The sequence below is a fragment of the Haematobia irritans genome, chromosome 5 (assembly GCF_050003625.1).
Source record: "Haematobia irritans isolate KBUSLIRL chromosome 5, ASM5000362v1, whole genome shotgun sequence".
NCBI classification, from domain to species: Eukaryota; Metazoa; Arthropoda; class Insecta; order Diptera; family Muscidae; genus Haematobia; species Haematobia irritans.
This window is the reverse complement of record NC_134401.1, coordinates 3,472,122-3,496,453: the sequence shown is the minus strand read 5'-3', so window position 1 is coordinate 3,496,453 and position 24,332 is coordinate 3,472,122. Positions and strand designations below refer to the sequence as shown.

The 24,332-nt window shown below is 33.1% G+C and overlaps 1 protein-coding gene across 3 annotated transcripts in view; it reads right to left on the bottom strand.

Annotated features, from left to right (window-relative positions):
- Positions 1-24,332, bottom strand: part of jing (AE binding protein 2 jing) — a 264,729-nt gene that overhangs the window by 10,196 nt on the left and 230,201 nt on the right. The window contains exon 1 of one of the 3 annotated variants that reach the window (XM_075309299.1): positions 4,526-4,891. The exons of the other annotated variants lie outside the window; for them this stretch is intronic. The gene's annotated coding sequence lies outside the window, so the exon portion shown is untranslated. Of the gene's footprint in view, positions 1-4,525; positions 4,892-24,332 lie in introns of those variants that run through there. 3 annotated transcript variants of the gene reach the window in all.

Genomic DNA, 24,332 nt, shown 5'->3' with positions numbered 1-24,332 from the left:
GGCAACACTAAGGCATTTATGTTTTGTTTACGAAGGTAGATAATAACAACACCAAAACTCACAATCGTCAACTGGTACTCGGATAACCACAGTCAAGTACGTGAAATGTAACCATGCGATCGCATAGTCAATTTAAGATATGTTGTACGATATGTAAAAATAGTTTTTGTGGCGATGTATTAAATTGTATTACTTATTTTTTATATGGTAAAAAGTTTAATCAATTGAAAAAAAAAAATGCCTTTAAATTACTGTTTGACCAAAATATATTTTGCATTTAATTTTGATTGGTTCTATTAGGCGTATGAGTTATACTCTATCTAGCCAATGGACAATATTACTCATTCGCATTGATAGACAACTCTATATTAGAATCATGGCTGAACAAGAAGGTTAAATCATGGGGCCATATGACTACAATTTTTTTATTTCGACCAAATTTTAAGATGTCAAAATCATATGTTTATGGTGATTGAAGCTCTCCAAATGACACTGCATAGCAAATGCATCTCAAACAAACTCGCACATTCATAGCTGGAGAATTGTTCAAAGATGACTTGAGTATCTTGATAACATATTCCAGACCCAAAATACCACGCACATCAGTTTTTAAACTGCATCATAAACTGTTTTTGTTAATAGATGACGAATATCCATTTGACTGACTTCCATTATTAACTTTGGTCTCATATCGGCGTTCCTCGGATGAATTATCCACTTCACAATAACTCATCGGTGACGCAATTAAATTTGAACCTTTATTTTTCTCTGGATTTAAATAATTTTTTCAGGACAATTGAAAGAATAAATAATTGCCACTTTTACCAATGCCATACGATTCTTTTATCAGCTGATTCTGACTTCTTAAAATTGTAAACAACATATTGAAATTTGTTGTTTTTGTTATCGTGATTCAACCTCCTTATTCAGCCATGATTAGAATTGTAAAAAATATACATTAGAACATACAGTGAACGTCACAATAAAGTGTACAACCACTTTGCATAAACTTTATTTCAAATCACTTTGTTTTAAATGAAGGTCTTACTGTGTGAACTTTTTTGACTTTTTAATTTATCATTTAATTATCCTTTGGGTTAACAAAAAATTGTTTAAAAAAATCTAAAATATAAAGGCTTAAATAAAATACATTCTGAAACAAATGATTATGTACAACTGACTGTATGTAAATTTGTTATCCAAAATTGGAAAAGGTCCAATACACTGATTGAGTTAAAAATTAAGGTTTGGAATTAACAATTGTAGAAAAAAAGTAGACTGTTTTCCGCGAGAAACATGAACCTATTTGTTGAGAAAACACTTGGAAAATATTTGACTCTCAGTACATAGTATCAGTCTATGGTAATATGTCTTCCAGAAATAACGATCCGAATTAATGTGAGATGTAAGATGATTTTGAAACCCGTCCGTCTGTTTAAGGATCAAACAACTCTATATTAGAATTGTAAAAAAATATACATTAGAACATACAGTGAACGTCACAATAAAGTGTACTACCACTTTGCATAAACTTTATTTCAAATCACTTTGTTTTAAATGAAGGTTTTACTGTGTGAAATTTTTGGACTTTTTAATTTATCTTTTAATTATCCTTTGGGTTAACAAAATATAGTTTAATAAAATCTAAAATATAAAGGCTTAAATAAAATACATTCTGAAACAAATAATTATATACACTTTATTATGCAACTGACTGTATGTAAATTTGTTATCCAAAATTGGAAAAGGTCCAATACACTGATTGAGTTAAAAATTAAGGTTTGGAATTAACAATTGTAGAAAAAAGTAGACTGTTTTCCGCGAGAAACACGAACCTATTTGTTGAGAAAACACTTGGAAAATATTTGACTCTCAGTACATAGTATCAGTCTATGGAAATGTGTTTTCCAGAAATAACGGTCCGAATTAATGTGAGATGTAACATGATTTTGAAACCCGTCCGTCTGTCAATCCTCAATATGGAGGATCAAATTTTATTTACAAAAAAAAAATCATTAAAATTAAAACACACGACATTTGGTTTTGAAAAAAAAAAAATAGTGAGGTAATTTTTGAAATGGGTATCTTTATACTAATAAAGATTCTGTTAGACTGAACTGAATTCCGTTTAATTTAACCTAGCATAGCTAAATTTATGTTAAAATAACGAATATTCCATTCCTTTAAATATTTGTACAGAGTGCACTTGATTTGAATATGTACTTGAAGAATGTGTGTATGATGCCATAGTAGGCTAATTGGATAATCGTTGATTTCAAGATATTAACGAATCAAATTTTATTAACATGTTTAGCTCCTTTCAAATATCTAAAAAATTACAAACATAAACTAGAACGTTTTTGAGAGCAATTCGTCCTATAAAAAGTTTAAATAAACGTAGTGTTTTGCTAAAATCTAAAATTTTCCCTAGCAAGTCATTCTGTTTGCTGTATTTCTTATTTGACAAAAAAATCCGATTGTAATATCCGTCGGTACTTTAAATGCACCTCAACTCCAAATCATTTTATTGTCGTGGCTCCTTTTTCGGAAGAATTTATTTCCAAACACATAGTCTTACTCAATTGATGCGTACGGATTTTTTCATCTAGAGTTTTTGCAAGATTTAACAGGAATATGTTTTATAAAATAACTATATATTGACTATGTCTACGACTCCAGTTGATTTTTTTAAATGTTTAAATTTCTTTTACGCCATGAAACCCATTTTTGCTTTCCTAAAAATGTTGATTTACGAAAATTTCTTGCATTTTTAATAAATTTTCTACAATTTTTTTCTTATTTTATAACATTTAAATATTTATTCATGACAAGTGTTTTATTCCTATGTACAATTAAGGTTTGAAAAAGTCCAACTACAATCAAGTTTTGTCTTATTGGGAAAGGATTGCACAGGTTTTCACAAACTTTATATCTTAGTCGTTGTTTTTTCCATAAAAGTATTCCCGACGGCATACATTACATTCCACATAAATATTTGGGTCACATCTCACTTTTACATTTAATTTACGAACTAATATCATTTTAAGGAAACAAATATATGTTTCACACATATTTTAATAAATTAACTTTTATTTTGAAAGCTAAAACAAGTTCATGATTTCCTTTAAGCAAATCCACCACCAGGAATTTCTTTAAAAAAAACTTGTTTTCAAACTGTGTTAGTAAACGTAAAGATGTTGCTAAACATGTATTTTGATTAATTCATCCAATTAATTTTTCAATATTATTGTGTATTAATTCTTTTTGTTCTGAAATATTTCACTTAAATTATTTAGTATTTCAATATTTCAAACATTGATTATCTGTTTATTATATTCTCACTTGTAAGCAAATAACTCACACTACTATCACTCATAATTTCTGTTGTAACCGAATACAAAAGGAACGCGGGAAAGACGATTACTCAATAAATTGTTAGACCCTGTTCTTGTTGCTGTTGTTGTTTTTGTTGTCTTATTATTATTTATGACTTTCTTTTAAATAACATTTGTTTCGACGAATGCACTTCGTCGTCGTCGTCATCCCGATAATCATCACAAATCATACACACTACTTACACATACACCACACTCTCACACATATGTTCCAAGCCAAATAGATTGAACAAAAAAGCGGTAAAATTTTATAGTGAGAAGTTTTTAGAGGTTTTCTTTACACCGTTTATGTTACTTTCAGCTGGCTGTTCCACCGGCCAGTAGTTTTTTTTTCATTGCGGTTGCAACGTGATTCGGACAGTTAAGTAAGTTATTGTTGTAGTTGTTGTTGATTTTGGTTAGAGATGGTTTCAGGGAAATTATCAAATTTCTCTCCTTGGTAGAAGTGTGGTGAGGTGGTACAGAGCAATAGATACCCAAAGTGAATTTCTTGTGTGCGTGCAGTTGAAACATTCATACATACTTATTTATTTTTTGTGTATTCCTCTTTTAAGTGTTATTCTACCACCAATACACATAATACAGCAAGCCTACAAAAACCACACACATACATCCACTTTAAGTATTACATTTTGTTTTCATAACGAACGCGATGATGATGATAATGATGACAATGTTGTTGTTGTAGTTCTATAGAGGGTTTGCTGTGAGTAGTAGGTATTTTTAGAAACTACTACGAAAAAAAGGGAGAGTGAGACCCGAAGTGGAAGAGAGCAAAGGATTTATAACAACTAAATTTCCAGCTGTATTTGAGAGATGGCAAGAGCGAGTTAACTTTGGTGAGTGTTTTTTTTCGGGGGGAGAATGGGAAATGTTTTTTTTTTTTATTTCGCACACATTTAAACAGGAAGACTCGTTTTATTTTATAACAGGATTTTATATCCTTAGTATAGATTTTTTCGGGACATTATCTAAAACTTTTTTCACTTTTATTTCACATAGCATTGGAAGGGGAAGAAAAAAATGGTTTGGGATACTTTTTTGTTGTTTTCCACAAAACATTCACATTTGTTCTTTTTTGTATTGTATTAATCAAATGAGAGGATATGCATTTTCATTTCTTTACTCACTTTATTGATTTTATATTGTGAACTTTTTATAGAATTTTCCTTAAATTCTTGCAACATTACACCAATTTCATTTTATTTTGATTTAAATTTCTTAATTGTTTAGGATGGTGTTTTGTGGGAATTTGTTTATTATCACTATGATATATTCCATTTATGAGGGCGGGCAGGCGGCAGACAGTGTTTCTATCCAAAAACTCCAGGCAGGCAGTGAAAAGAAGCAGGCATATATAATCCAACATATATACACGAACACATGTATTGCTTAAATAAACCGTCCGTTGTGTATACAAAAAATAAAAGAACCAAGAACGAAGAAGAAGAACAACTCTCAAATGCCGTAGACTTTCATTTCTTCCGCATCCAGCGTCCGTACACAATAAGGGAAAATTTTCGACTGTTTGTATGTTGTATTTTGTTGGCTCTTCATGGCACATGAATGCAACCAAACATACACTCTCTGGTAACAGAAGTTATAGCCAGAAGCAGAACATACAGCAGGAGAACAATACACTTGGGAAAAGATCCCTGTTTTCTGCAAGAGACAGGCTGTAAACCCTCCAAACCAAAGAGAGAGAGAGAGAAACGAAAACACAGAGAGACATATTTACACTCAGTAACTCTAGAACTCACTTTTAAAAGAACTGAACAAAAACAAAAGCAACAACAACTACAACGAGGCATATGTAAAGTGCGTGAGTTTAGATAACAGCAACAACAAGAGTAACAATAGCAAAGGCATTATGCGCCAGCCTTATTATCACAACAATAAAAATAACAACGGGATTCGGGAAAGCGCAACGGGATGAAAATGATTTCCCCGTATTTGAGTTTATGTGAATCGGTGTGTGTACAACAACATTCATATTGTTTGTATGGATGTGTATGTGCGCTAATGTCCAAAGTGTTTACAAATGATGGTTGGGTGCATTCTGGTGCTAATGCTTCTTTTATTTGTAGAAGAAAAGAAGAACTGCAACATCTCCACATATAAATTTTATACATACACATGCATACAGTTATGCTGTGACATACACACGCACTCAATTATTATGTCTTTTAGTGGAACTATAAAAAAACTCACATTCACAATGTTGGAAATAAATGAACCCACATGTAAGGAAATATTAAAAAAAAAGAAACAACAACAGCAAAGTGTCCTCCTAAACTAGTGATGGGAAACAAGTGAATGTTGATGCGGGGCGAGGTGATTCAACATAATCCGTAAACGACGGCGAAACGACATCATCTACGATGAGTGAAGTTCTTCATCACTGAAAAAGAAATACATAAATACGGTCATATGTATGTTTCGTCAAAGCAGAATCGGTCATACCCTTCATCATGGAACGATATTTATTTTCTTTTATATACTAACTATTGAAAAAGGTGAATTGAATATAACTAAAGTCATCAAGACTATAATTTTTTTATTAAATTGTTTCATGTCTATAACAAAATGAAACAATCTTAGGTACCTTAATTCGAAAGGCAAGTCACTTCATATTTTGCTGTCAAGTGGGAGTCGAGCGGAAAGAATTATCTTCTTTACATTCTTTATTAAATTTTAAATTTAGTTAAATTTTAAAATATTTTTAAAATTTGAATGAATTTTTAGGACAAAAATTTAATTTTTGAAAATCAATCACACCAACGAAATAAATTCAAAAATAGAAAAACTCAATTTGATCCGAATTCGTGTAACTCTGCTTCTTCTTTTGAATAACAGGAACAGTGCATTAGAGAAATTTATCTAAAATTTAATTTTGCTAAATTGTTTTCGGTGTATGCCACAATATAAATTTGTTGACATCTTCGGCGATTACCCACCGAATGACAAATTAAACACATTTCTCTCCATCTATAGTGGAGGGTAAGATAGAAAACATAAAATAATTTTTTATGTTTATAACATAATGTTCCCTTATCAAGTTGTTGTTTGAAGACCAACGTGCTGCTGTGTGGATGTGTTCTTATATTTGTAGATATGTTGCAGGCCATGTTTGTAGTTGTAATAGTATTGGTAATGTTGTTGCCTTCATCCCTCAAACGTTTTATAAAAATGAATTAGAGATAGGTACTTTTATATTATGTTGGTGTCGTCTCGTTGTGCTGCTGCTGTCACTCAGCAGTTCAGATGTTTGTCCAAGTAAGGTACATCTAACTATGTATGGATGAATGTGCATATCTTTGGTTCTTTTGGTTCCCCTTCATTCTTGTTTTATACACTTTCGTTTTGTTACTGCTCTTCTATTCGAACTCAAATGTCTGGATGGCTGACTGACTTGGTTGTTCCCTTCTGAGCGATTTGATGAAGACGCACGGTGATGGGCTTTCTATATGCCATGAGAAATTCCCTGTATTTTTCTACTGTGCATATTTACATTTGTAAACAGTTTTTTCTTGTTCTCTCATACTCTCATTCAACCTTTAGGGATTTTCTCCCAATTACATTGTCTGTTTATGATTGTTGTTGTTTTTGTAGTATGAATCTCTAATCAGTCACGTAGCCAAGTAGAGGAGCCATTATTATTGAAAATGAATTGATATAGGTGAGAAATTAAACAAATAAAACAACATAATGCTTTTAAGAAACATATGAATGGATTTTACCGCTTATTTTAATTGATCTCCCTGGGGTGCAGATATATAGTATTCAATATTTCAATTTTATTAGTAAATTTTTTTATTTGTAAAAAAACTCACATTTTGGTTACGGCTTGTTTGATTTACTAAAACACAAAACAAAAACACAAATATACTTGAATATCGTATATGATAAACCATTATTACAACTATCTAAACCCATCTCTCTTAAACTCTCAACACCATTATATAAAAAAAATCTCTCAAACATGACAAGTGTTTCCGGTTCTATTGCTGCAAGTTGTGTGTAACGATAAAAAACAATGTGAACATATTCAATTTATTTACTCATGTGATTTTAATACTTTCTTTAAGGAATCTCTTCAAATTGCACATAACTATCCGTATAGACTTAAGTATATTCATACACACAAAAATAGAACAAAAACAAAGTTCCTCATTTTCCTCTCTTCTCTCACTCCTACTGCAATTGTATAAATTTAACTCTTCCTGAAAGTAATCATTGCATTGACTTTAGTTTACATTACTCTCTTTGTTGCTGTTGTTTTTTTGTTTTACATTAAGCTCATTTATAATTCCTGCCATTTGTGAGCCGGGGTATAATTTTTCAATACAATGCAACAAGACTAAACAAAACGCCAATGGTAATAGCAAGAACAAAACACTTTAACGTGCTCGGAATATTTTATAACCAATTTTTTGTTGTTGTATTGTTTTTCGTAATTAGTAAACATAACACAACAACAGTAACATCATCACCGCCACCACCATCAACAACGACAACAACAGCAACAACAAAACAAAAAAATGATGGGCCATAAACATTAACTAAGCCTACTCCACCTCCTATTAAGAATAGTAGTGGGCTGGTTGATTGTCTACTCTGGTGGGTTATACAGACAGACAGACAGGTGAGTTCGCACGAACAGACATCTAAACATACTTTGAAAATATCCCCAAGTATTTTCGAGTATGGATGTTGCTTTTAAAAAGCGATGATATTGATGTCTCGGTATGGTTGTTGCTATTGTAGTAGTCTCCTTTTCCCCTCGTTTCATAAACAAACCAGAGTCATAAAATAAAATACTGACTTTATTCGATATTGACAATGTTGAATGCGGCACGTAAAGGAAGAATTGACAATAAATACCGTAAATAATACCCGGGTGGATAATTAGAGAAATAACTGTACAAGCCACGCCACCAACAATAACAATGTTGATGATAAGCCGATGATAATTTCATGAGTAATTAACGGGATTTAATTGAATTGCCATTGACGCATCCTTTCTCACTCTTAAAAAACGGAATGAACAATGAACTTTTAATTTCAATTTGAGAAAGAGAAACAAACAGAATAATGAAAGTAAGCAAGATGATTTTATTAAATGCAAAAATCAAGTAGAAATATAAATTAAGTTAATATTGGATAGTTAAGACATAAAAGAGAGTTCTAACAAATAAAATGGAAAGAAATACTTCGTAAATTTGTAATTTAAAAATTAATAAAATTGGTATGTGAACATATAACACTCTACTTTGGCAATAGCAGGCCCATTCAACATTCAACAACAAATTGTTTTAAAATATAATGTGGTAAGCAACAACAATTTTCTATTATCATTCACAAAACTTCAAATGGCTACAATCTTAGGATTAAATAGGGGTCATCACACCGTTTAAATCAACGATTAATAAAAGTTTGGATGCCTTTTTATACAATGCTGTATGAATGTAAACATAAAAATTCACTTATATGTGTGAATGTATGTCGGATAAAGCTAATAAGTTAATATTCCCTAACAAATGAACTGTGTGTGAGTATTCGAAAAAATTATTTACTCTCACTCTCTCACAAAAACTCACTCTGGCTGAATGTGAGAGAATGAACATGTGAATTATAACAATTAACACCGTAAAAATAATGATATTGAAAACATAAAACCAAACCAAAAGCCAAAGAAGAAACAACAAATACTAAATGCTTGACGATGACATTATTGATGATGGCAATAATGACGACTACGACATTGATGACCAGACCGATAGCCATTACAAATGATTAAACATTTTGTGAGAGGGAGTTGTAGCAACTAAGACCATTCTAGGGATGTTGAGGATTTTCTAATGAAATGAAAATGAGAAGAATGTAATACAATGACATAACTAAATTTGTGGTACAACAAACATTACAGCATCACATTGAGAGCAAACTGTGTGTGTGTGTGGAGGCACAGCATGGGGCGATAAGAAAAATTAATCAATTCCCTGTGTGAAATCATAGAAGTGGAACAAGCGAACGAATGAAATGAAGGTTTTGGGTATTGGAGATAATGGAAAAAGGATAGTCTCTATATCGATTATAAACATACACACACACACTGTCGCACATATATAGATCACCAAATAGCAGCATCAATAAGAACCTGTATGTCAACAGCAATGAATTCTATACAAGACATGGCAGCAGTTTGTTTTCATTTTCTTTCATCAACCTCCTCCTATGTGTGGACGAAACATCTCAGCCACCACTGACTCTACACACTTTTGTTTGTAGGTCTAGTTGTGGACGGAGGATGGGGTACATTAAATGGTTCCAAAGTTTCAAGACGTGAAAGAATGAAAACTCGGGTGGTGGCCTGTAGACCGGGAGAAAAAAATGTCTCAAGTCTATACGTGACTGAAGCATTATATGTTTTTGTTGTTGCCATGACTGGTGATGGTGATGGGGTATTGTTTGCTGCCTCTGGATGGATGGATGCTGCTAATGTGATATTGGGTTCAACTATAGTTGAGTTGTTGTTGTTGTTGGGCATTGTTACTCTGTTTGCTTATCTTATTTAATTGCTTGAGGCAACACTTAATATTGCTCTAAAGATGCGTGCGTGAGTGTATGTATGTATTTGTGGAATCCTATTCATTCGCATGCATATATTATAGGTCTAAGGACCACCCACCACCCTTCGGAAAGATAGTGTATAATAATTACTTGAATGTCTAACTAATATACCAATACCATAGACAGTATTCCGAAAACATTATTTGAGAACATTTTTGGAAAATTTTCAAGCAAAGAATTTCTATCGGTTAACGGTGGTTTATATCTCTTAATATCTCTCTTCTTCTATAGATCTCTTCAGTTTTTCTCATTGAGTATCCATCCGATTTTTTCGGGAATTTTGTTTTTGGCGTTTTTTTTAAGGTTATCTGAAGATGGTTTATATCTATACAAATTTTGATATAGCCTTCAACAAAGAGCCTTCCTCCCCTTTTTATTATGTGAAGATGAGGAATATGCACGATTTACTTGAAATGACTGTTTAACCTTTAAGTGGAGTTTTATGATGTACCCATCGATCGCGATTGTTTATTGAGCATTTAAAAGCCACACTTCTAATACAATTTGCGTGAAATTTGAAATCTACCGATTTTACAATGATAGACAAAGTTTTCAATTGCTCAAAAAATTTTGAGTTTTTACAGACCAATTAATTTAGCCCATTGATGAAAATTTTCATTTCTGAGGAACGTATTTTTTCACATTTTATTTTACCTAGTCTAAACTAAAATTCGATTATATGAAAGCACTGTGCATTATCCATTCTTTGATGTTACTGAACATCATAACGAGGACGCATATTGGAAAGCAAAACAGCCATCAGCATTTTAACACACAAATATCAGCAACTTAAACATTTACTTTAACTGTTAAAATATTAACATTCCACCAGCATCCTGCTGCTTGCTGCCTCGGTTGCCTGGCGTTGCTGTATTTTCATCCTTGCTTGGCCCATTCAGCAGACATTCAAGCCGTCTAAGCTATGGTCCTTCGATAATTTTAATAGGTTTTTCACAAGTCTTTTGTGTGTTGTAAAGCAACAACTACACACACACACTATAAAGAAAAGTAAGGCAATACCGTGAAATGAGGGCCATAAGAGAAGTAGGAGGATAAAATCCAAGCATTGTGCCATATATTTAAATTTCTTAGAATTTTTAAATGATTTTGTTTTCTTGTAACACATGAAAAAAACAAAAATTAAATTAATCACCTGATTAACAGCATAAGAATGTATGTCCACTAATGTTGTAATGGACATTAATAAATTAGGTATGCGAAAGAGAGTGAAGGAATTACCATAGGAAATTCTCATTTTTTAATCTTTATATTTTATGCTCACCATAAGTTGAGATTGTCTTTTGTCTTTAACGTCAATCCTCCTTCTTTTCCTTCGAATTATCACCATCACCATTAATTTCATAATTAACGACATGCCTTTGACTGCAGTTAAAGCGTGTCTGGCCAATATGATGATTGTGAATCTCCTGAGACGTGTTCAATATACTCTTGAATTTTTTATTGAAGTTAAAAGCAAAAGAGAAATTGGAAAAATTACATAGTAACCAAAGAGGACACTTCGAAAATATTCACGAAATAAAATTTAATTGGAAATCAATGAGAAGAGTTTTTGAAAAGTTGCATGAAATTATTGGAGATTACTTTTTCAGAAGATGGCTAGGGCGAACACATAATTTAAGAGCAATCTTTTGGAGAACCATATGTACATATTTCACAGTGGGAAAAATGATCGCGGTAATTGGTATTTTACTCACTGCCACCGACATTTGTCAGTAAGATTGCAATGCGAAAAAAATTCCGGTTGCAGTTCTCTGTTACCCACGAAGTTAAGGAAAAGAGGGAAACTATTCTCATATCAATGAGTTCAGTTTAATTTAATTTTCATTGATATATGAGCTCTGCCCGAAAAAGTTTTCTACACCCAGAGAAGGAATATGATCACCTCAACCATGTTTCAAGAGCAAAATGTTATTTTTGAATGGTGACCATGTAACATGTTTGTCGCAACCATGTTATTTTCTCGGAGGTTATGTGTCTGATTTCGGCAAGCATATTATTTTTGGCGAGAAAAGAACATTTTTGCCATAAACATGTTACATGGTCACCATCCAAAAATAACATTTTGCTCTTGAAACATGGTTGAGGTGATCATATTCCTTCTCTGCGTGTAGTCTGATAGCCTCAGAAATATCTCAATCATTATGTCCGGGATTAGAATGCTAGGGTACAAAGGGTCTTGAATACTGCTAATTTGTGCTAAACACCAAAATTTTGTTCAATGGTGGTTTATCTTTTCTTAATGGAACGGATACACCGTCCCAACTCGGGTATGAGAAGGAGGTCTATATATGGAATACAACCACGGTTGCCACAATTGGTACAATTCTCCCAAAAATGGTACATTTTTTACTGTTTGGTAGAATTCTTGATGTTTGGGTAGATTTTGCGAAATATTCCTCTCCAAATAAGAGGTAGTTCACAAACTTTTATAGAAATAACACTTTGAGAAAATTTAAATTCTATAAAATTTTATTTCTATAAAATTTTGACAAAATTTTCGATAGAAATAAAATTTTGACGAAATTTTCTATTGAAATAAATTTTTGAGAAAAAATTTCTATAGAAATAAAATTTTGACAAAATTTTCTATAGAAATAAAATTTTGATAAAATTTTCTTTAGAAATAAATTTTTGAGAAAAATTTCTATAGAAATAAAATTTTGACATTTTCTATAGAAATAAAATTTGAGAAAAATTTCTATATAAATAAAATTTGAGAAAAATTTCTATATAAATAAAATTTTGACAAAATTTTCTATAGAAATAAAATTTGAGAAAAATTTCTATTGAAATCAAAGTTCGACAAAATTTCTATAGAAATAAAATTTGAGAAAAAATTCTATAGAATTTTAGAAAAATTTCTATATAAATAAAATTTGAGAAAAATTTCTATATAAATAAAATTTTGACAAAATTGTCTATAGAAAAAAATTTTTGAAAAAATTTTCTATAGAAATAAAATTTTGACAACAATTCCTATAGAAATGAAATTTTGACAATATTTTCGATGGAAGTAAAATTTTGAAAAAAAATTCGATAGAAATAAAGTTTTGACAAAACTTTCTATAGATATAAAAATTTGACATTTTCTATAGAAATAATAATATAATAATTATCGAAATGTTGGAAAATTTCAAACTTTATGACACGCAGTTCAGATACAGACCTTCATTAATAAACTTTTTTATCTCTCAGTGTACAAAAACAAAATATTATAACCTCTTAATATCATTGAATTGGCCCACCTCCATCTCGTTCTGAATTTGAAAACATATCAACATGACCAGCATCATTGCCATCATCAACATCATCATCATCGTGAACAACAACTGTTCTTGAAGTCATTCACTTGATTGCCACAAATGCATAAATGTTGTAAATGAAATGCAAGGAACAAAAACAAAAAAGAAAAAACGATTTTCGATAGGAATCAATTCAAAAGGTTTTTGTTTCATTTCATATTCTCCCTTTTTGGAGGAGATGAATTCCTGAATTTACTGAATATTCTCTATAGAATTCTTTGAATTATTGTAAATAAGATTTTGTTGAATGGTTTGCTTGCTATTCAGACATCCCAGATGGACGGACATAAGCATAGCCAGACGAGACGCTTATCATACCCATAACATTGGGTTTGGTATGGAAGGATGAAAGTTGGTTGTTTACCTCTGGCCCAGGAAGATGGCGGCATACCTATAGTAGTAGCATACCTCTGGAGCATGTTTTTTCAATGAGTCACTGAATCAGAAATGTTGTTAACACTTTATTGGAAGTGAACAACAATGTATAAGTCTGCAGAAAAATCAAGAGACGAATTAATTACAATTTACTAATATGATATCAAGTGCTTGAATGCTAACCACAATGATGGTCCCCAAAACCCCCCTAATCCAAGTCAAGGGAAATTTGATACATTCACAAAAACTGTAAGGTTGGTTACACCTTTGTATTTTATGTTAATTCAATTATTCAAAACGAACACTGTAGTCACCTTAAAGCGTAGGCAAACTGGATATGTACGAGTGGAACTTTGTCTTCTCAATCTCTTGCTTCTTGCGTCTAATATCTGTTAACATGGTGGCCCCATTGGTGTTTAAATTAAAAAAAAAAATAAGAGCTTAATGAATGAAATTTGATCTTGATTTGGTGGTTTAATCACCAAGATTATCTGGTTACTATCACAAGTTACACATGGGAGTTTCGTTTGCTCGTTACGTTTTTGGAATCAAGAAAAAAAATGGAAAGATGAAAATTTTTCAAGTTCGTGATGAAAAACTAATAAACATAAACATATTACCAATAATTTTGATATAAGATTTTGAATTAAATATCCATCAATATATAAACTAATTAAAGATTTGTGGAATTAAAAAATATAACAAGAATTAAAATTACAGGTCTATTTTGAAAGATTGTTAATGTTTGTACACCCAAAAAAAAAGTGAACCCACCGTAGAAGAAAATGTAGATTTATTTTAGAAAATTTTAACAAAAATAGTTTTCTAATTGCAACATGTTATAAATAAGTTAATACTTTTTGTCAAACTGAAGAAATTTGTTTAAAAATAATTAACATTTTTCTGTTGTCATATGCTAAAAGAAAAAATTGGATTTAAAAATTGTTAAAATGTCTTTAGCGCTGTACGAAGTTCGAGACAGGCACAATTTTAGTAAAATTTACTCATTTGAGAGACTTATGAACACAATTTAGGCAAACTTCTGCCATTTTAGGAAAATATGAACTATTTTATTTTGTAGTAAAATTGTGGACTATATTTATATACAACTTTTTTTCTTATTTTTAGTTAACGTCATAAAGTTAGCAAAAAAATTATTCAAATAAGGAACATTTACTCATAGTGTACAAAATTTAACTGAAATCAACTAATCTTCATGAACTAAAATATAGTTCAGTTGGCATTAGAGCCCCTTTTTTCTGGGTGTATGTTGAAAGAAAAAATTGGGTTTAAAAATTGATAAAATGTCTTTAACGCTGTACGAAGTTCAAGACAGGTATAATTTTAGTAAAATTTACTCATTTTAGAGACTTATGAACTCAATTTAAGCAAACTTCTGCCATTTTAGGAAAATATGAACTATTTTATTTTGTAGTAAAATAGTGCATTATATTTATATACAACTTTTTTCTTATTTTTAGTTAACGTCATAAAGTTAGCAAAAAAAATTATTCAAATAAGGAACATTTACTCATAGTGTACAAAATTTAACTGAAATCAACTAATCTTCATGAACTAAAATATAGTTCAGTTGGGATTAGAGCCCCTTTTTTCTGGGTGTAAGGTGTCTATTTATTTATTTAAAGTTCTATGGTTTTTTTTCCTAAAGAGGGGAATCATCTCACCTATGTATTCCCAACAAATAGGGTTACCCTCATGTCTATTTAAATATCAGTAGTGGCTGATCGGTTATTATTTCAGAACCAGTATAGCTCCAAGGTTTCTCTCACAATAAATTAAAAAAAAAAATAATAATAATAAAATAAATAAATTGGTTATCTTGCCTATATATTCCATATGCCATTTAGGAATTTAACTGCTGCAATTTTTTCAGTTAAACTTAACTAAAGGGAAGCTATTTACAATTTACTCTTTGTTAACAGGAATCATTTAAATAATGGGCCTTTTCTGAATCCTTGTTCAATAATTAAAGTACTTTTTTAATTGCATTTTGAAAAGTAAGGAATACTAGGATATATCCTGATTTTGACAAAACTATTCCCAAGTGTAGACACACAAAAATATTTTTTTGTCTTCAATCACGAAATTAATTGATCCAATTAAATTTTAATTGAAATGTATTCAATCACAGAAATGATAGTATCAGTTAAAACATTAATTCAAAGACAATTAATTGATATTATTTTTTTGTGAATAACTTTTGTTTCAATTAAAACATTTGTTGGATCAATTAAATTTTTAATTGTATATTTTTTAAAACTCAATTAAGATTTAATTGGAAAAATTTTCGTGAATTTTTTTTTCTCTGCGTAGTCTCATATTCACTGAAATGTTGCTATAAACAGTCGTTTGTTTTCCCAGAAGTTACTATGGGTATGTCTATGGGGATTCTCAGATATCTTAAGGGACGTTAAGAAATTCCTTCAAAGAGATCGTCAAAGAATCTCGGTTTAGGGATGAATCCTGCAGAAACCATATGCGTTAGTATTAATCATATAAATAGTCTGTCTCAACCTCTTAGGTAGGGTTAGGTTAGGTATAGGGGCAGCCCGTTTTTTCATGTTCACTTGGACTATTCAGTCCATTGTCACTGAGGGCTGCCCGATTCCATGTTTAGCTCAATGTCAAGTGACCTCCTTTATATAGTAGTGTTCGAAGGGCGTTTCACATTACAGTGAAATCATTTAGAGAAGCTTTGAAACACTCAGAAATGTCACCAGCATTACTGAGAGAGGATAATCCACCGCTAAAAAATTTGTTGTTGTTCGGTTGAAACTGGGATTGATACCAGGACCCTTTATATGCATGTCGGGCATGCTAATCATTGTACCACGGTGGCAACCAACTCATTCATTTCATTTTCTCCTCCATATCTCTAACGAATTCCTCGATTTATCTGGAGTCTCTGCTTTATAAGCCAGGCCAGGTTCTGAAAACTCATTCATCTAAGTGGAGAGATCGACATCATCTGATGCTACTCCTATTCCACATAGATGTGGCCTCCACTCTACGTGCGCCGTTATGATTCTCACTGTCCTCTTCTGACTAGCGGGTGGGTACTCTTCTTCAGTAGATCCCCGGATTCTTATTTGGGTCTCCTATCATATGATTCATCCCATCTATGGGCCTTGGTTTTCTATGCTCATTTCCGGATTTTAATTTATGATTTTTGTAAATTAATGAAAGCTAATAAATATTAGGTTAGGTATAGGCCAACTTCTTATTTTAGGCTCATTTAGTCCATTGTGATACCACAAGCGGTGAACTTCTCTTTTATCAATGAGTGCTGCCCGATTCTATGTTTATTTCAATGATCTCCTTTTTATAGCCGACTCCGAAGGGCGTTTTACATTACAGTGAAAGCACTTAGAGAAGCATTGAAACACTCAGAAATGTCATCATTACTGTGGAAATTATTGTTGATTGAGTTTCAACAATATTCTCTGCGGCATATGCTGCTACATATTCCTCCATGTTCCGATATTCGGAATCGCAAGAATTTAGTTTTCTTATAACGAAACAATCGATATATTCTCGGACTCCAATCCAATTGTAATTAGAACGTTTCACTGAAGAAAACTATATCACCAAGATTTAAGTTTATAAATTTCAGAGTTAAGAAATTATAGCAGAACGAAGTTTTTGCGATTTACGATTCCGAATACCGGAAAATGGGGGATTATAAAGTTGTTGTTTTTTTCAATTGTCGCAAGAAAACTATAGTGGGATTCTGTGTTTTCAGCGATTCTTTATCTTGTATCTGATTACTGACGAGATTTCACATCTCTAAGTCATAATGGTGGTTTTAACAAACAGCGTGTTTTTGTTAAAACCACGAATTTGTAACTGTAAGAAGAAAACCCTTTTTCGTTAAGCATGCATTCAATGGACATGACTGGGTTATACACATGTCTTCTATGACAACAATTGGGGATTTGTAGCTTTCATCTATAAACGAAGAGAAGAATGACAAGTTTCTCACACATGAAATCACTACAAAAATTCTAAATAGGTAATGGATAATACTATGCACCATCATAAGATGAAAATTAGGGAATTTTAGTAAAAATCAATGATTTAAGATTTAATAGCTTCTAGTTAGAAGACTATGAAGATTATGCACCCTATTCCAAAAGTCCTGAATCTCCACTGTGAATATTTTCCCCCTCTCTATCGAGTTCTCTCATTATTCCATATTCCCCTAGGAAAATAATAGTCCCATTTTTTGAAGAACTTAATAGAATTTAACGCCATATGGAGACTCTTTAAAATAACGGATATAATTCTAATCGAAGCATTCGTTTTTATTTCGCCACCATACAAAATGGCATTAGGCCGATAAGGAATATAGCGCCAATATTAGAAAAATAAACAATGGAAGTTGTTTATATGAAACATACTCACTCTCTCGCCCTCTCTCTCTCTCTTTGTCTCTCTCATAACTCTCATCATAGGATGAAATAAAACATTTGTAATAATACGATGGCGATATTGGTGGAGTGGAGACTCGTGCTTCGTTACTTCCTCATTTATGGGGCAGAATATTCAATATAAAGTGCAATAGTTTTGTTTGTATGGAACTGACGAAGAAAACACAAAAAACAAATAGCCGGGCAATTCCAAACCAACCATACGTTGTGGGCCCAAGTATACATTGGGTACATTTCACCGGATGGACATAAAGTAACATGTGTACACATGCTTGCATGCAAGCTATAATGGTTGCCTGGCTGCCTGTCCGCCTTCCTGGCTGACATAGTGGCTGTGACTATGTGTGCATCCGCGAACAACACAAGCGGCACTAATTGAATTTAAATGCAACATAAAGTGGGTGACGATATATGTATGAGGGGACGGGGGGTTGAGGGAGTAAGAGCAAAGGAAAAGGAACATCAGTTTCCGTATTCTGGGGATGGTGAAAAAAAAATCATAACAATTTTTCCCTTACCATTCCATCCATAGCGGTGTGTAAAGGAAAAAGGCCCATTCTTTTAACAGCAGTGATTGTTCAACGAACAACAACACTGGCGAGTTCAAATTAGCACCTCTCTTAAAGTTCTCCAAGTTGAATATGAATACAAATGCAATTTCTATTTTTTGCTTATGTTTGTATGCATTCATACTGGTGGTGTGTGATGCTTTTTGGTCCTTCCGAGAGTTTACATGTTGGCAAAATGACCTGTTTTCCAAGGGGTGGTGATTAGTTAGCAAGCATTGTAGTAAATATGCACTTTCTGATGGACCAACAACATTTTGGGCAAGGACATCATCATCAACCCCACAACCACCATTACCATGACATCTATGAAGAAATGAGGCCGTATCGAGAGTTAAAACCACCACCACCGTCATTTATCCACATGTGTCACCCTTCCGTAGCAAATATGATTTTGACTTTGATGGACAGAAAGGCAATGTTCTAATATGAAATTATCAATTTAACCCCGTTTTGTTCGTGGTATTGTATTCAGGCGAAGACAGTGGTGTTGGGAGAATAAAATATAGATGGAATACATATTGGTTTATAGAAACAATCCACATTGGGCGCCAGTTTTATATAAGGTAAACTTTTTGAAGTATGGAGCCTATTTCTACAATTCATAAGATAAAATAAAAATCGCATACTATAATGTCGGATATAAGAAGCCATGCATTGGGCGCCAGAAATACAGTAAAATCTTCCACATATGAGAGGTTATTTTAACATGACAATATACACCCAGAGAAGGAATATGATCACCTCAAACATGTTTTAAGAGCAAAATGTTATTTTTGGGTGGTGACCATGTAACATGGTTTTCGCAACCATGTTATTTCCTCGGAAATCATGTATCTGATTTCGGCAAGCAGGTTATATTTGCCGAGAAAATAACATTTTAGAGACAAACATGTTACATGGTCACCATACAAAAATAACATTTTGCTCTTGAAACATATTTGAGGTGATCATATTCCTTCTCTGCGTGTAGGAAACGTCTTACGACATTTGTCCACTATTGAGAGGTGTCTGCTTTTTCACTGTATTTCATATTACAATCTTGGATATAAGGGTAGCCATGCGTTGGGCGCCAGAAAAAAAAACAGTGAAACCTCCCACTTATGAGAGGTAATTTTAACATGAGTGTCCAAATTTGAGAGGTTTCATTGTATTTCAATTTATATTAGGACCATAAGAGATGTAAGATTTGTTCTTCTCATTTCTTTGCTATTAAATAATTTTGCTTTGCAATTAAAAGTGTCCATATACCCAATAGACTACCCATCATGCCCCTCTATATTGCACTTTTTTTATATATACTAGGACGGTTAAAGTTAGAGAGGTGGCCTAACGGAAGTTAGGGATCCTGCGTCATCTATAATGTGGCGTAGTTGTTTCTTTAATGATCCATACTTTGTAATCGCACTCTCATCCCCTGTTTTGTTGTCCTAACATCGATAGCAAATTTTATAGTCAAGTTGGGAGTAGTATGTGAAAATCTTTCCGTTTTTATTGCACTTCACCCCATTTACTTTCAAAATAGACATGAAGATTTTTACGTTGGGCGCCAGAATTAGAATATGTAATTGCATATCATATTATTGTTTGGCACAAAAGACTGCACAGGGAATGTTGCACACTATAGTGTTTTGCATAGTACTTAACTAGATTTTCATGAGAATGAAAGGCTCATTCAGTTCTCCATACTTTGGGTTATCCATTTCGAATGCCCTGCACACACTATCCCTCTCCATACATAAGACTGACATGATCCCTATGAACGTTCCGTAGTTTTCACCGACTGAGAAAACGAGAGCTCGTTCAAACTACTACTCCCTTACTTACTAAGATTACGCCTAAGCCCAACGTAAGAATGGAATTATTCTTACGTTTGGCGCCAGAATTTAAGCATAATTCATTTCATTTACTGAAAGTTATCTGTTAATTTTTCCCAATCTTTTACCCACTGTACACCTTCATATATGCGAAATTTTAGGACAGGGAAGATTCTATGCAAACATCCTAACGCAAAAAAGAAACGAAATCCCAGATTTCTTTGTCACCAGGGCTTAAATGCATTGTTACCATCTATGGTAAGTGTGTATGTTAGAGTGCGTGCACGCCTGTATTTGCACTCTTCATCATATCGTGGGAGAATACAACACATGTTCTTGTAGGCGTTTCATGTTCCTGTTGTTGTGATTGTTGTTGGTTGTCGGTCTGTCCATCCATTCGGAGAGAGTCTTAAAATCCATTTTGATTGTGGAATGAAGTTTTTATTGGACTTAGGGTTAATCCACTTCAAATCTACAACCCTCTGTTGCAAAAGTGTACAATTGGGTACCTCTCATTCCACTTTTTATCAACGTTGGTGGTGGTGGCGGTGGTATTGCCTACATGCATGTGACTGGCGTAAGGTAAAGGAAATTTGGTTGGATTGCGTGGCAGTGTGATGTTACTGACAGTTCCCCGTCTACCGATAACATCTGTTTAATTTTGTACATTTTTTGTTTTGTTTTCGCTTTAATTAGATCAGCATAACAATCATTTGAGATTATATGGTAGAAAAATACTTGAGGTTGATTTATATGAAATTTCAAAGTGGTAAAATTGCAATTTTGTAGTTTACTGGACATTATAACTGAGTCTGTTTCAGCTTTCATCTGTTTCAGAGACGTTTATAAAATTTCTAAGTGATGTCGCATAATATATTACACGGCCTTTCTATATTGTTTAGGTAAGGTATGGTTGTTGGGTGGTTACAGATTTTTAAAGTATATTGGGGACTTCCTTCTTATAGCCGAGTCTAGAAGTTGCTCTGACCTTTAAAGGAATAACGTTTCACGAGAGTTAAGTTATTGTTTCTCATATTATAGATAAGTCTAAATTAGTCGTATATTCTACTCTTCCTAATCCCTTAATAGCTGTCTTGTACAGGTGATTAGAATAACTGTCTACGTACAGACATGACTGGGCGAAACTCTTGTTTCCGAGCGGCCTTTATTCCTTTAGTTGAACATCTCTTAGGGGGATGGACCATTTTAGAAGTACGTTCCTTCTTCAAGTAGTATTCACAATAAAGATCCATAACTTGTGGCATCACCATAGAATAGTCCATTCTTTCAAATAGTTAGGTTAGGTTATATAGGATGACACAAATCCGTAGAAAAGGAATTGGTTTCCACTTAGACGATATTGGTCCATTGTGATTAGACCATATTGGTCATAGGTTTTTTCTTTCTTCTTCATCATCTACCTCCCTGCCACAGGATTAATCCCTTCATAGTTGCGATTTTAGAAGAGGTTTTTAGGTCTACTATCCAGAAGCCATGATGAAGGCGAGTATATTCTGTAGATTAAAGTCCTATAAATCAGTAATAGCCTGAAAGAAAACGGAGCCCAGTATCTTGCTTCATCTAAATGATAATGACGGACACTGGCACAGTAAATGGTAGGAGTCTTCCGTAGACTCAATTACCAAGGTCTATATTGCATTGCTTACTGTCTATGAAGAAGCTGATATCACTAACTGTCTATGAAGAAGCTGATATCGCTTCTGAATATCGGCCTCATCAACAGGAGTTCAGGAGCTTTTGCAGTGGCAAATACGTTCGACTGGAAAATGCTGCATCCGCTGTCCATCTTATAGGACTCTCTAATTCCCAACACTTCACAGAAAATACCACAGCCAGTGACTTCAACCATTTTCGATCCATCCGTATAAATATTCAGACCCCTAAAAAGTATGAGCCTTCTCTCCCAATTCTCTGTACTTGGGATAATCGACTTCAACTTGCTCTCATGTACATGCTGAGTCGCTATATAGTATGTTTGTGTGCCGCAAACCATGTTTCCAAGCGATTACTGGCTCTTCAGTCTCATAAGTATCACCTCAGCTATTTTCCTGATATACAGATCAATTGGGCAGACTCTCATCAATACCTCCAATCTCGCGGTGGCTGTTGTTTGTTCTCATTGTACCACTCATATAAAAAAAGAGTCGTATTGTTTATTCTGTTTAATTTCTGTATATGATTCCGATGGTTACTAATGGTCCACCAGCCGTGGTATCCATTGGTAACTACAGGTCTTATAACTGCTGTAAATAGCCAGAGAAGGAGGGAGGACTTCATTCCCCAACTAGCTTTTGACACATACACAGTGCCGCGTTGGTCTTCTTTAGACTAACAGCTGTATTTTCTAGCCACTTTAGTCTGAAGTCTAAGACAACTCCCAAGTTAGGTTAGCCGATTTTAAGACTCTCAAACTCGTTCTTTATAGCCGGTGGGTTTTCTTTCCCTTGTGAAGAGAACTAGCTCCGTTTTCTTTGGGTTAATACCCAAACCAAATTTCCTTGCTTAGTGTCCAGAAATTTGCCTTTCATTGATATACCCTTTGGTCCTTCGAGCTCTATTACTATGTAAAAAATTCAGGCCTAATATTATCAGCATACGTCACTAATTTTATCCCTTTGTTGTGCAGAAACGTCATAATATCACACTCCCTTGAGCATTCCTCTTGTTGTAGCCCCATTTATTGTAGAATTTGCCCATTCCGCTTCCAATAATATTCTCTCAATTCAATCTCTTACAAAATAACTCACACTAAATAGTTAAGACCTATTCAAGCCATTGCATATTCATTGATATGAATATATTTTGGTCCTTCGAGCTAGTTTAGAAAATAAAAATTTAAAGCCTAACCATAGAATATCTTGGCATCGTATTTGTTACTTCATATTTTAGTATTAATACACCATGCCAAATAAGCAATCAAATATTCTTGACTATATACTATTTATCAAAAAGGAATAAATATAACAATTTTGGTCCTTCGAGCCCCTGACGTTACACTCTAACTCTCTCAACCAATTTAGTGATACAAAAGTTGTATTATTCAACCACTGACTGTAGATCTGTGGTCATATAAACTCATAACTAGTATATGCTTAATCTCATTTTAATATAGAGCATACTTTGAGATTGTCATCAATGGAGCAAACCAGGAAATAAGAAAAGACAATAAAGATAATAAGAACGACACGTGTTGTGCGGCATGTTGTATAAAACTGAACTTGCTTTACTATTTCCATAAAAAAAATCATTTTGCGAGAAATGAACCTCCTAACAATACCAAAAGGTTTTAGGATAACAAGCAAAGCAAGAGATACAAAAAATGGAAACTATAACAAAGAAGCAAACATCTGAACTGTAAGGATACCATACTTCAATCATAAAGCTCTCACCCTTTTTACAACAAGAAGTGAACGAGCGAGAGTTAAAAAACAAAACAAAAGCTGGTTTTGTATATGCTCACAAAATTTGGGCATTGTGGCACGCGTTTCATTTATTACAACACCATTAAAATCCAACCATTCATTACTTTGGCCACGACAGCACCAACAAATTGTAGCGATTTCACATAGGCGATATCTTCTGGGTGCCATGGAAATTGTGGCTTGCATGGAGAGTGACTGACTGACTACATCAGTTTTAGTTTAGATGATTGCTTTTCTGTTCATATGGCATTGATGTATTCTCCATCCTATCAGCACATACTTAGCTGGAAATGAGGACGCAGTCATAAATGGATGATGAACAATCGAAT